The following is an 11,757-nucleotide window of genomic DNA, read 5'->3' as shown; positions in this document are numbered from 1 at the left end:
TAGCCAAGACATGGAAACAACCTACATGTCAATCCTAATATATAAAAACCTTGGGTCCATCACATCCACAACGACCAGAGGCTCGACCAACCGGAAGTCAGTCCTGCAGTCAGTGCTGGGTTGCCATGGTGACCCAGCACTGACCGCTATGGCTGCAGGTGTGGTGACCCAGCACTGGCTGCTGAGGGGACTATGAATCAGGCCTGGAGAGAGGCCTAAAGAGAGAAGCAGGGTCTGATCCATAGCCTCTGTGGCAGCTGTTGATCAGTACTTGCCTCTTTCTCTCCAGGCCTGGCCAGCAGCTGCGCTTCATTTCTCTCCAGGCCTCCACCAGGGCTGCTGATCAGCCCCGCCTTTCTGATCAGGCCCCATTGATAGGCCCAGAGACACTGACTGGCTTAGAAACCGACCAATCAGAACCAAATCTGGGTGAAGTGTGAGGAGCCAATGGCTGCCTAGGAAGCAGAGCTTTTGATGCTGACTGGCATAGAACCTGACTAATCAGAACCAAATTGGCTGGCAGAGGAGGGCAGTTGGGGGCAAGATCAGGCTGGCAGGGGAGCAGTTAGGCATCAATCAGGCTGTCAGGGGAGTGGTTAGGGGGTGATCAGGCTGGCAGGCAGAAGCGGTTAGGGGCAATCAGGAAGGCAGGCAGGTGAGCAGTTGGGAGCCAGCAGTCCTGGATTGTGAGAGGGATGTCCGAATGCTGGTTTAGGCCCAATCCCTGTGGAATCGGGCCTAAACCGGCAGTTGGACACCCCCCAAGGGGTCCCAGATTGGAGAGGGTGCAGGCTGGACTGAGGGACACCCACCCCTCAGTGCACAAATTTCGTGCACCGGGCCTCTAGTAAACAGATAAATGGATAAAGGAAATGTGGTATATATACAATGGAATATCATTCTGCCATAAAAAAAAGAAGAAAATCCTGCCATTTGCAACAACAGCGATGAAATTAAGGATATTATGCTAAGTGAAACAAGTCAGACAAAGAAAGACAAATATTGTAAATGTCACTTTATATGGAAACTAAAAAAAAAACAAACTCATAGAAACAGAAGTCAGATTTGAAGTTTCCAGAGGCAGGAGGTGAGGAGTGAGGGATATGGGTGAAGGGAGTCAAAAGGTACAAACTTCCAATTATAAGGTAAACTAGGGGCCCAGTGCATGAATTCATGCACCTTGAAAGGAACTGTGGGCTACGAGACTGTGGTGGGCACAGGGGCGGGTCTTGGCTCATTCTCCGTGCCCCCACCTGACACCTTCCATCGTGGCCCCTGGTCCCCTGTCTGCCTGCAGCCCCACTCCCACCACCGCTACTCCCACACACTGACGGCACTGCCACTGCTCTCACCCACTGACAGTGCAGAGAGATTGGGGCCAGCACCATCAGCAGGTGTGGGCAGCAGCTGCTGCCCCGATCACCCCTCAGGAGCAGGGGGAGGTGGAGAAGCCCTCAGGGGCTATCAGGGCCAGCAGCTGCCTCTTGCACCTACTGACAGCGCTGAGTGATTGGTACCGGTGCTGGGCGCCGGCAGCGGGTATGAGCAGTGACTTCGGCGCTGGCTACGGGTGCGAGAAGGCCGGCACCAGAAGTGGATGTGAGCGGCGGCTCCGGCATTGGCAGCAGATGCAAGCGGGGCCATCGCTGGCAGCAGGTGCGAGTGGTGGATGCCAGCCCTGATTGCCCCTCAGGAGCAGGGGGAGGTGGAGAAGCCCTCAGGGGCTATCAGGGCCAGCAGCTGCCTCTTGCACCTACTGACAGCGCTGAGTGATTGGTACCGGTGCTGGGCGCCGGCAGCGGGTATGAGCAGTGACTTCGGCGCTGGCTACGGGTGCGAGAAGGCCGGCACCAGAAGTGGATGTGAGCGGCGGCTCCGGCATTGGCAGCAGATGCAAGCGGGGCCATCGCTGGCAGCAGGTGCGAGTGGTGGATGCCAGCCCTGATTGCCCCTCAGGAGCAAGGGGAGGTGGAGAAGCTCTGAGGGGCAATCGGGGCTGGCAGCCACCACTCGCACCTTCTGCCAGTGCTGAGCGATCTGGGCCAGTGCCGGGCACCGGCAGCAGGTGCAAGCGGAGTCAGTACCACTAGAAGCTTGCCCCAATGACAGTGACCAGCGCCCCGCCTTGGTCTGGCGCCCCCGCTAACCTGCTCCACCATCCCGCCACAGCTGATGCCTACCATGTTCCATGCTCTGCTGCCTGCTGCCAACGCCTGCCATGTTCTGCCTGCACCCTGGTGGTCAGCACACATCATAGCGACTGGTTGTTCGGTTGTTCTGCTGTTCGGTCTATTTACAGATTAGGGTTTTATATATGTAGATTAGTACAGCATGTGACTATAATTGACAATACTGTGTTATAGATTTGAAAGTTGCTGAAGAGAGTAAATCTTAAAAATTCTCATCACAAGGGAAAAAAGTGTGTAACTGTGAAGTGATGAATATTAAATAAACTTATTGTGGTCATCATTTTATAATACATACATATATCAATTCATTACATTGTACACCTTAAACTTATACAGTGCTATATGTCAATTATATCTCAATAAAACTGGGGGAAGGGGAAGATACTTTCCAAATGTAATCTAGTTGACCCAGCCCTATTATTAAAGTCTCTTCTTTTTGGCCCAAAATATGTGTGTGGGGGAGGGATCTAGAACGGGCAAATTTATAGAGACAGAAAGTAGACTAGATGCTGCTAGGAGCTGGATGGAGGGGGAATGAAGAGTTATTGCTTGGTGGTTATAGAGTTTCTGTTTGTGGTGAGTTTTTAAAGTTTTGGGAATAGTGGTGATGGTTACACAACATTGTTAATGTAATTAATGTCACTGAATTTTATGCTTAAAATGGCAGATTTATGTTATATGTAAATATGTATGCATTCTACTACAATAAAAATGAAAAGAAAGAAAAAGTGCTAATGGCTATCATTCAGGACAGTGCTTTCCTGTCTATAGAGAAGGGAAGGGGATACAACTGGGGAGAGGTTCTTAGGGGTTCATTGCTAATGTTCTGTTTATTAACTGTATGATGAGTACATGAATATTTTAGTATATTTTTATACTTTTAATTATATATTTATAATAATATAATTTGTATTACATATTTATAATAAAAGCAGAGTATTATAAAAGCACATAAAAGGTGTACTGAAGCCCAAAGAAATAATCAGATAAGGATTTCCAAAGAAATGTAGACACAACACTCAACACTATACAATAAGTTCTAAGAGGTTAAAAATTACATACAATTTAACAACTATTCTTTCCCCAATATCTGGCACACAGTAGGCGCCCAATATTTGCTGAATGTTTAAAAATGTATGATTATCACTGTAAAAAAAAATGTAATGTCTAAGAAAATGTCGAGTCAGGTAAATCTGATACCCGCTTTTTAAAAATTTCACAATAGCCCGGCCGGCATGACTCAGTGATTGTGCGTTGACCTATGAACCAGGAGGTCACCGTTCAATTCCCAGTCAAGGCACATGCCAGGGTTGTAGGCTCAATCCCCAGTAGGGGGCATGCAGGAGGCAACTGATTGATTATTCTCTCCTATCGTTGATGTTTCTATCTCTCCCTCTCCCTTCCCCTCTAAAATCAATAAAAATATATTAAAATTTTTAAACTAGAATTCCTATATGAAACAAGCTATTTTGGTGAATTTAATTTATGATATATTACATAAAACTATGTTTTACTTACAGCTTTGAATAATAAACCTACATCATAGAATAAAATATAAGATCATAGTTAAAGGCCTGAACTTTGGAGTCCCACAGGGATGATAACAGTACATACCTCATGAAGTTATTATGAGGATTAAATGAGATAATATATATAAAGCCACCAGTCTTATGCTCAGTGAGTGGTTCTCTAAAAAGGTAAAAATAAATAAATATTACCAAAGGAATAATAAATCTTACCATTCATTTTTTAACTCCTTCATGTCTCCTTATATGACATCACATGACCAAGAGAATACATTTAAGAAATAGCTGGCTGGGATTATTGCTGCAATCTCTAATGGACAGGACAGTTAATGAACACTACCTCTGGAAAGCCTTCCCTGACAACCCATCGGGGCTTCCTCCAGATTTTGACTTCACCCTTAGTTCTGGCTTCAGTGAGTAAGATTGTTCTATGACTTTGAGAATTCATCCAGCTCCGCTCTCAGGTTTTTAAGGTTAAAAGTAAGTTCCAGGTCCCAGACATGGGGCCAGAGAGCCCCTTATAAAAGCCCACAGTTGTCAATGCCCACACTGCTTCCAAACAAGAGTTGTTGTTTGTTTAACCTCTAGTTTTTATTTTTATTTTTGTTGCTGTTTTTTGTTTTGTCAATCCTCCTTGCCTGAGAATATTTTTCCATTGATTTTTAGGGAGAGTGGGAGAGAGAGGTAAAGAAAGAGAGAAACATCGATATGAGAGAAACACAATGATTGGTTGCCTCCTGCACGAGCCCCGACCAGGGCCCGGGTCAGGGGTGAGCCTAGAACTGAGATACGTGCCTTTGATGGGAATCAAACCCGGGACCCTTAGGTCCACAAGGCCGACGCTCTATCCGCTGAGCAAAACTGGCTAGGGTCAAACAGAGTTTTCAAGAGAAAAGAAAAAAAAAAAAAAAAAACAAAGAATTTTAACTGGCAAAAACCTGTTATTGGCACATCAATGTAGCAAAACAACTTTGAGATATCTATCATTCAGCTTGTTTAAATCCATAAAACTAGCTTCTTTTTCAGAGAAAGAAATTGCAGTACTAAAAGAGGTCACTTGATGGGACATGCATAAGTATAGGGGTCCAGTAATCAGATTTCTCACACCAAGGCTTCTGGTGCTTCCTAAATTGGCTGCTGAGAATTCCCTCAGTCTTTCCAACTAAATAAATGAGGATCGTAATGCATCAGGATCATGAGAATAAGCACAATGCTATATTTGATGATTTGACTCCTGAGAAGCAAAACAGGCTAGAAATATCATTAGTAACATTGGGCTGAGAAAAGATTTAACAAACTACATAGTCCTAGTTAGAACATGGGAATGAAGTCTTGCCTCTTTTCCCCTGCTGTTTGGTATCATATGGCCACAAGAAGGTTAATTGTTCTAATAGTAGTTACAACCCTCAGGGAAAACAGAATTGCTTGGGGGGCGTTTTGATAACCTTTGTATGAGAGGAAGGGCTGCAGCCTCTTCTAAAGACGTTGCCAGTCATTCTGAGAGTGAGGCAGCTGGATGCAACGGTCTTCTCTCTCTGGACACACCAACTATCAAGACCATCTGAGGGTCATTTATGTTTACAGCTGAGCGCTTGTGAAGTTGACAAATAGGCTGGGTGTGCACTGCTTGTGTGAATAAAGAGACAAGACAGTAAAGTCATAGGAGCAGAGTGACCTCCCCGAAGGACGATTAGGATGCAAGGCCATTATGAGCCCCATGATTCCCACGCATACAATAAAATTCTCTACTTCATTAACACACTGAGATTGCATTAACCCCTAACAGAGTAGTGAGGAAAGAAGATTTCCTTTTGCTTTCCTCTTGGAACTGTCATCTTTGCAAAATAACTTGTTTCTGCCGGTTGTGACAGCAGGGCCAGCAGAAAACCTTGCAAATACTCACCTTGCCCTTTTTGGAAATGGAAGCAGCTGCTATATTAATGCAAAATAGGTGGGTGCCCATCTGGAAAGAGCGCTTGGAAAAGACAGATTTTTACTTTCTTTCCTGAGAACTAAAATAATTATAGTTTAAATCTGTATAGCATTTTACAATTGTCAAAGCATTTTCTTAAACACTATTTCATCTAATCTTCAAAGTAGATCTCTTTTGTGCAACCTGTGCCAAGTTAACTTAACTCTCACAAGTTTAATTCCCTCATCTGTGAAAAAGGAACACTTTTGTCCATCCAGCATGGCTCAGCAGTTGAGCGTCGACCCAGGAACCAAGAGGTCGCCAGTTCGATTCCCGGTCAGGGCACATGCCCGGGCTGTCAGCTTGATCCCCAGTGGGGGGTGTGCAGGAGGCAGTTGATCAATGATTCTCTCTCATCATTGATGTTTCTATCTCTTCTCCCTCTCCCTTCCTCTCTGAAATCAATAAAAATATATTAAAATTAAAATAAAAAATGTTTAAAAAGGGACAATACCATTTACTTTACAGAATTGTGAGGATAAAAAGGAAGTGGATAAAGTGTAGCCCTATGCCTGGTGTGAAGGATCAATGGATGCTAGCTCTCAGCCCTATGCCGCATGAGCCTTCAACATCAGGTCGCTCCGCTCATAAGGAGCAGATCTGAGTCCACCGCCCAGGTCTCCTGACTGTCCCATTGTTCAAAGGACAGCAAGAGAGAAGGGAGAGTATTCACATGCCTCATTGGGTTGAAGTAGTCAAACAGTAATGAGCATCAACACAATTTAAAGGGAAAGAGACTCATTTCAGTTCATCTTTCTTATCCCAACATTCCCATAGCTTGTCTTTAAGATTCTTTTGTTCTGGTTGTGTGTCTGAAACATTATATAAAATGAAAAATAGTTCCTCATTAAACCCTCAACTAGAGAGAGATTATCTTTAAAGCATTCACATAAAGAAAGGGACTATGAAACAGCCAACTCCTTAACTGAAACTAGAACAAATCACAGTAAAGCAAAAATTATTATTATTGACTGGGTTTTATTCTTAATGCCAGCTAAATAACTCTGTGCAAAGTGCAAAACCTTCACTTGTGGATACCTAAGATTAAAATCAATAAAATTATCTATATCAAACAAGAGTATTTAGATGTATGCCTGACTAGCAGGGAGAGAAAACTTTCATTTTTGGATCAAAATCTTCCTAGTGAATTGGATTCCACTTTCCCTTACCTATCACCATGTAGCAATTGCTTCTGGGTTTTATTTGGTTCAAAGCATCAAAGGGTTATCCTGTAATTTTTAGTAGAAAGATGCCAGAGTTAAAGTTTGATTCCAAATCTAGATTTAAGGCTTACTCTTCTCATTTCATTGGGAACTTTCTTCCAAAGTTCTCTGCTTGATATCATTTTAAATGTGATAATATCCATCCTCTTGGTTATTAAAGGCAGTTTTCCTTTTTTAATAGATATGAGGAAACTCTTATACTTACTTCAGAGTTTAGAAAATATTTTCACATACATTAGATAATTAGGCAACACATCGAATTAGGTAATTTGATCCTTACAATTTTGTTTAGGTAAACAGTGCAGATATTATTTTTACAAAGGAGGAAGCTGAGATTCAGAAAGGCTAAGGAACTTGCCTAGATTTCCCAGCCAGATAGATCTAGAACTGATGCTACTACATTATATCATGTCACTTCATAGTAATCAAACTCTTTAGCAGAGTACTTTGGGACAAGACAGCCTGTGCTATCTGGTCATGAAATTTAGTAACACACGACACAGTGCTTGAGCGTGCACCGAAATGCTTACGTGTTCCCTGTCCAGGTGGCTCAGTTGGTTGGAGCATCATCCCCATACACCTTAGGTGCAGGTTTGATGCCTAGTCAAGGCACATTCAATAACCAACCAATGAATGCATGAATGAGTGTAGCAACAAATTAACGTTTCTCCCTCTCCTCTCCCTTCCTTCCTCTCCCCTCCTCTGCTCTTCTCCCTTTCTCTCTTTCCCTTCCTGAAATCATTTTTTATTTTATTTTAAACTAGAGGCCCAGTGCACAAAATTTGTGAACTGGGGGGTGTCCCTCAGCCCAGCCTACACCCTCTCCAATCTGGGACCACTCGGGGGATGTCCCGTGGGCACAGACAATGGGGTGGTGAGGGTTTTGGGGAGGGGGGGTGGTGGGAGGATTGTAGCAGGCTGGAAAAGGTTTATTGGGGGAAAAGGAGGACCTATGTAATACTTTCAACAATAAAGATTTTTTTTTCTATTTTTTTAAATATATTTTATTGATTTTTACAGAGAGGAAGGGAGAGAGATAGAGATAGAAACATCGATGAGAGAGAAACAACCAGCTGCCTCCTGCACACCCCCCACTGGGAATGTGCCCGCAACCAAGGTAATGCCCTTGACCGGAATCGAACCTGGGACCCTTCAGTCCACAGACGCTCTATCCACTGAGCCAAACCGGTTTGGTAAAAAACTCATGAAAAGAGACCAGATTTGTGGTTATCAGAGGCAGAGGGTGGGAGAGAGAGATTTGGAGGAAGGTAATCAAAAGGTATAAATTTCCAGTTATAAGATAAATAAGTACTAGGAATATAATGTACAACATGACGACTACAGTTAACACTGCTGCTTATGATATATGGAAAGTTGTTAAAAAAGAGTTTATCCTAAGAGTTTTCATCATAAGGAAAATTTGTTTCTTTGCTTTCCTTTTTATTGGAGATGATAGATGCTAACTAAACTTATTGCAGTAGTTATTTTACAATACATATGTGTAAGTCAAACCATTATGCTATACACCTTAAACTTACACAGTGATGTGTGTCAATCATATCTCAATAAAATCAGGGGTTGGGGGGGCTTTATCTCTGTTAAATTTCTGAATTGTCCTCCTATCTGCCTTCGGCCCCAACCAAGACCTAAAGCTAAAAGAGCTGCAGTTATTTCCTACTTGCTGGGTGTGGGTTTTCCAACAACTACTCCAAATCAAGTTAGCTTCCTGCTTCAGCAAAGCTACTGGTTTTCACAGCCAACACCACTGTGGGTACCCTATTCAGAGTACGCCGGATGCTCAAGGCCACTCTGAGCGTGGGAATCTTACTCGGGGAGTCCAAGGACTTTACACAAGTGCAAGAGCAAGGCCACAGTAATCTATATATACACTGCACAAGCGTATATATAGTAGTGTAAAGTTGTTACTGACCCTCCGGCAGCGTGCGGCTCCTTAGTGAGGCAGCTCAGGTGTGGCTGCTATGTAGAGCCCGAGGGCTGCTCCCATGTCAGGCTAAGCTACTGTTACGTGAGGCGGCTGTAGGCACAGAGGCTGCTGCTGCTGTGTGGGAAAGATGTATTGTTACCTAGCGGGTGTGCGGCTACCTGATGGGACTTTGCTTTGAAGAACTGTTTTGTCTATGGCTCCTTGTTAGCAATGGCTACATGGCCACTGGCCAATGAAGACTCTCTTATATACCCACAAGTTCTCATGGCTTCTCTGTCTTCTGATACCAGGCATCCCAGGAGGTCCAGTCCCTGGCAGAGGGATAGCTCAGACCTGACAATTGGTGTACTGGAGCAGGTTAAAGGAACCGAGTTCCTAACAACCACCCTAATAGGACAACAGCTCCAACAAAGTAGGTTGTAGCAGGAGGAAGCCCTAGGCCAGAACACCCGTTCTTCAGTTGAAGACTTCCATTGTTCAGCAATCCTTAACGAATATACAGTTTTCAATTTGCTGTTTGCTGAGCCCTATAGATTCCCAGCACCCTGAAATAAGTGATTTTGAAAACTTTGTTCAGTTTCATAGCTGTGTTTGAGGAGGGGACTTGTCAACCTCTTCACTTCTTTATAGCCGAAGTCTATCTTAATATCATTTTATGTCTGAACTTAACATAATTTTAAAAATATGTTCTTATTGACTTTAGAGAGAGAGGAAGCAAGAGGGAGAGAAAGAGAGAGAGAGAGAAACATCAATGAGAGAGAAACATTGATCAGCTGCCTCCTGCATGCCCCCTACTGGGGATCGAGCCCGCAACACAGGCATGTTCCCTGATTGGGATTTGAACCAGTGAATTCTTGGTTCATGGGTCGACGCTCAACCTCTGAGCCAAATTTGCTGTGCTAACATAATTTTATAACTGTCTGAACTTTTCTGCCTTTGTTAGGGATTCTTTAATGGTGTTAATCCAATCCTATCTTCTTCCTTTGATTCATCCACTGTAGCTATAAACACTGGCTCTATTCTACTCTGTCATTTTTCATAATGTGACTTCCCAACCACTCAGGGATGTGCAACAATGTTCAACTGCTATTTATTTAAAATAAAGATATACGGCAGGAGCCCAATGCACAGAAGGGCTGCGGGGGCGCTGAACTGGACAGGCACTATGAATAAAGAGGAACCGTTTGTGATGACAGCATTTGCAGTGTTTGTCAACTGGTAACAGGCAAAGAAACACTCTCCTTCTGCCACGTTTGTTTTGAGCTAAATATTGAGAGAGTACCAATCTAATCTCCTGCACACCATATCATTAAGGGGCCATAAAGACTGCTTTGAAAAATACCATTTGATTGCAAGCCAGAATTGTCCTTGATCTAAGCTTTCAAAAAGTACTTATTGTGAAGTTGTTAAAACCATTTTGAGTAAGAAGATAAACTGGATTGTATACTACACAGAAAATAAGGATGTGGACGCAGATTCTAAATGTTCTAAAACTCCCAGCATCACCTGTTTCATTTCAGGCATACGCCAGATAGAAAGTTACTCCCACAGCTTGATTCCCAAGTACCAAAGTATTAAGCAAAGTGGGTGGATGGGAAGTGCAGTGGCCTCTCAGGCTGCACACAAAGAATATCGGAGCAGAGGAAAATAAGACTCTGGGCTTGCTATGTTACAAGATTCAGGTGCCACTTCATGCCACAAAAGTGTATTGTGGCCCCATGGCCATGACCAGGCACAGAGAAAAGAAGAGATGATCCCTAACCCACAGGCTAATGTCCAGACCCAGTATCTACATTACGGCAGAGAGTAAAGCAACTGGCTGCAAAGTTCTGACCGCAAAAAACAGTAAGCTCTTGAAGAATTAGTTAACACACTAAGTGCAAGAAAAAGATTCTTGCCCTAGCTGGTTTTGCTCAGTGGATAGAGTGTCAGCCTGTGGACTGAAGGATCCCGGGTTCAATTCCAGTCAAGGGCACATGCCCAGGTTGTGGGCTGAATTCCCAGTAGTGGGTATGCAAGAGGCAGCCGATCAATGATTCTCTCTCATCATTGATGTTTCTATCTTTCTCTCCCTCTCCCTTCTTCTCTGAAGTCAATAAAAAATATTTTTTTTAAAGAAAAAGATTCTTTGGCCTCAGAGTTCCTTGTCCACCCCATTGCCATCAAACAGCTTTGAACGAACTGTTTCAAGTTTCCATGTCTGCAAGTGGGGTGAACAGGAATGAAGTCATGCAATCCATAAACAACAGAACTAAAAAACTTCCCACGCCCCACCATTCACTGGTCTGCCAGGCAAACAAACGTTGCACAAGTTGAAGAAAGTTATGGTCCATTTTTTTATGATCATTAAATTTTCAAAGCTTCGAAGCAGTGTTTAACATCTTTGTCAAATAAGGCAGATCATTGCACTCTAGTCTTCTTGGATTAATCATCTGGGGAATCCTTTTTTCCCATAATTACTAAATTTTCTAACTTTTACCACATATGACTACTTAAATATACTGTTACAGTATAGTTTCATTAAACATAGTTAATTCATATGGAAAAGCTGCTGCAAACAGCTCGGGTGGGGCTGCAAATTAGATGGGGCAGGACCTCAGGGAAACACCAAGGTAGGGCAAACAGTATGCTCCAGGCTTATGAGGACTTAGATATGGTTTCCTGTCGGCCCTGGACAGGGGAGGTCTCGGCATAGGAACAATGACCCCTGCGAGCACCTCCATCTGGTAGGAGGCCACCCCCTAGTTCCTGCCCTGATGTCAAACAATCCAGTTCCTCCCCTATATGTGTCTGGGTCCCCTAACACCTCCTGGCACCTCCGCCCCCCTATTAGTCTCAACATGCTTTCTTCTTTTTGTAAAATATATTTTATTGATTTTTTTACAGAGAGGAAGGGAGAGGG

The 11,757-nt window shown here is 43.6% G+C and overlaps 1 pseudogene; it reads left to right on the top strand.

Annotated features, from left to right (window-relative positions):
- Positions 1–1,804: 1,804 nt before the first annotated feature.
- Positions 1,805–10,665, top strand: LOC103301978 (protein EURL homolog; annotated as a pseudogene).
- Positions 10,666–11,757: the final 1,092 nt, after the last annotated feature.

Source organism: Eptesicus fuscus, chromosome 5, assembly GCF_027574615.1.
Source record: "Eptesicus fuscus isolate TK198812 chromosome 5, DD_ASM_mEF_20220401, whole genome shotgun sequence".
NCBI lineage: Eukaryota > Metazoa > Chordata > Mammalia > Chiroptera > Vespertilionidae > Eptesicus > Eptesicus fuscus.
The sequence above is the reverse complement of the archived record's forward strand: the minus strand, read 5'-3'. Positions and strand labels throughout refer to the sequence as shown.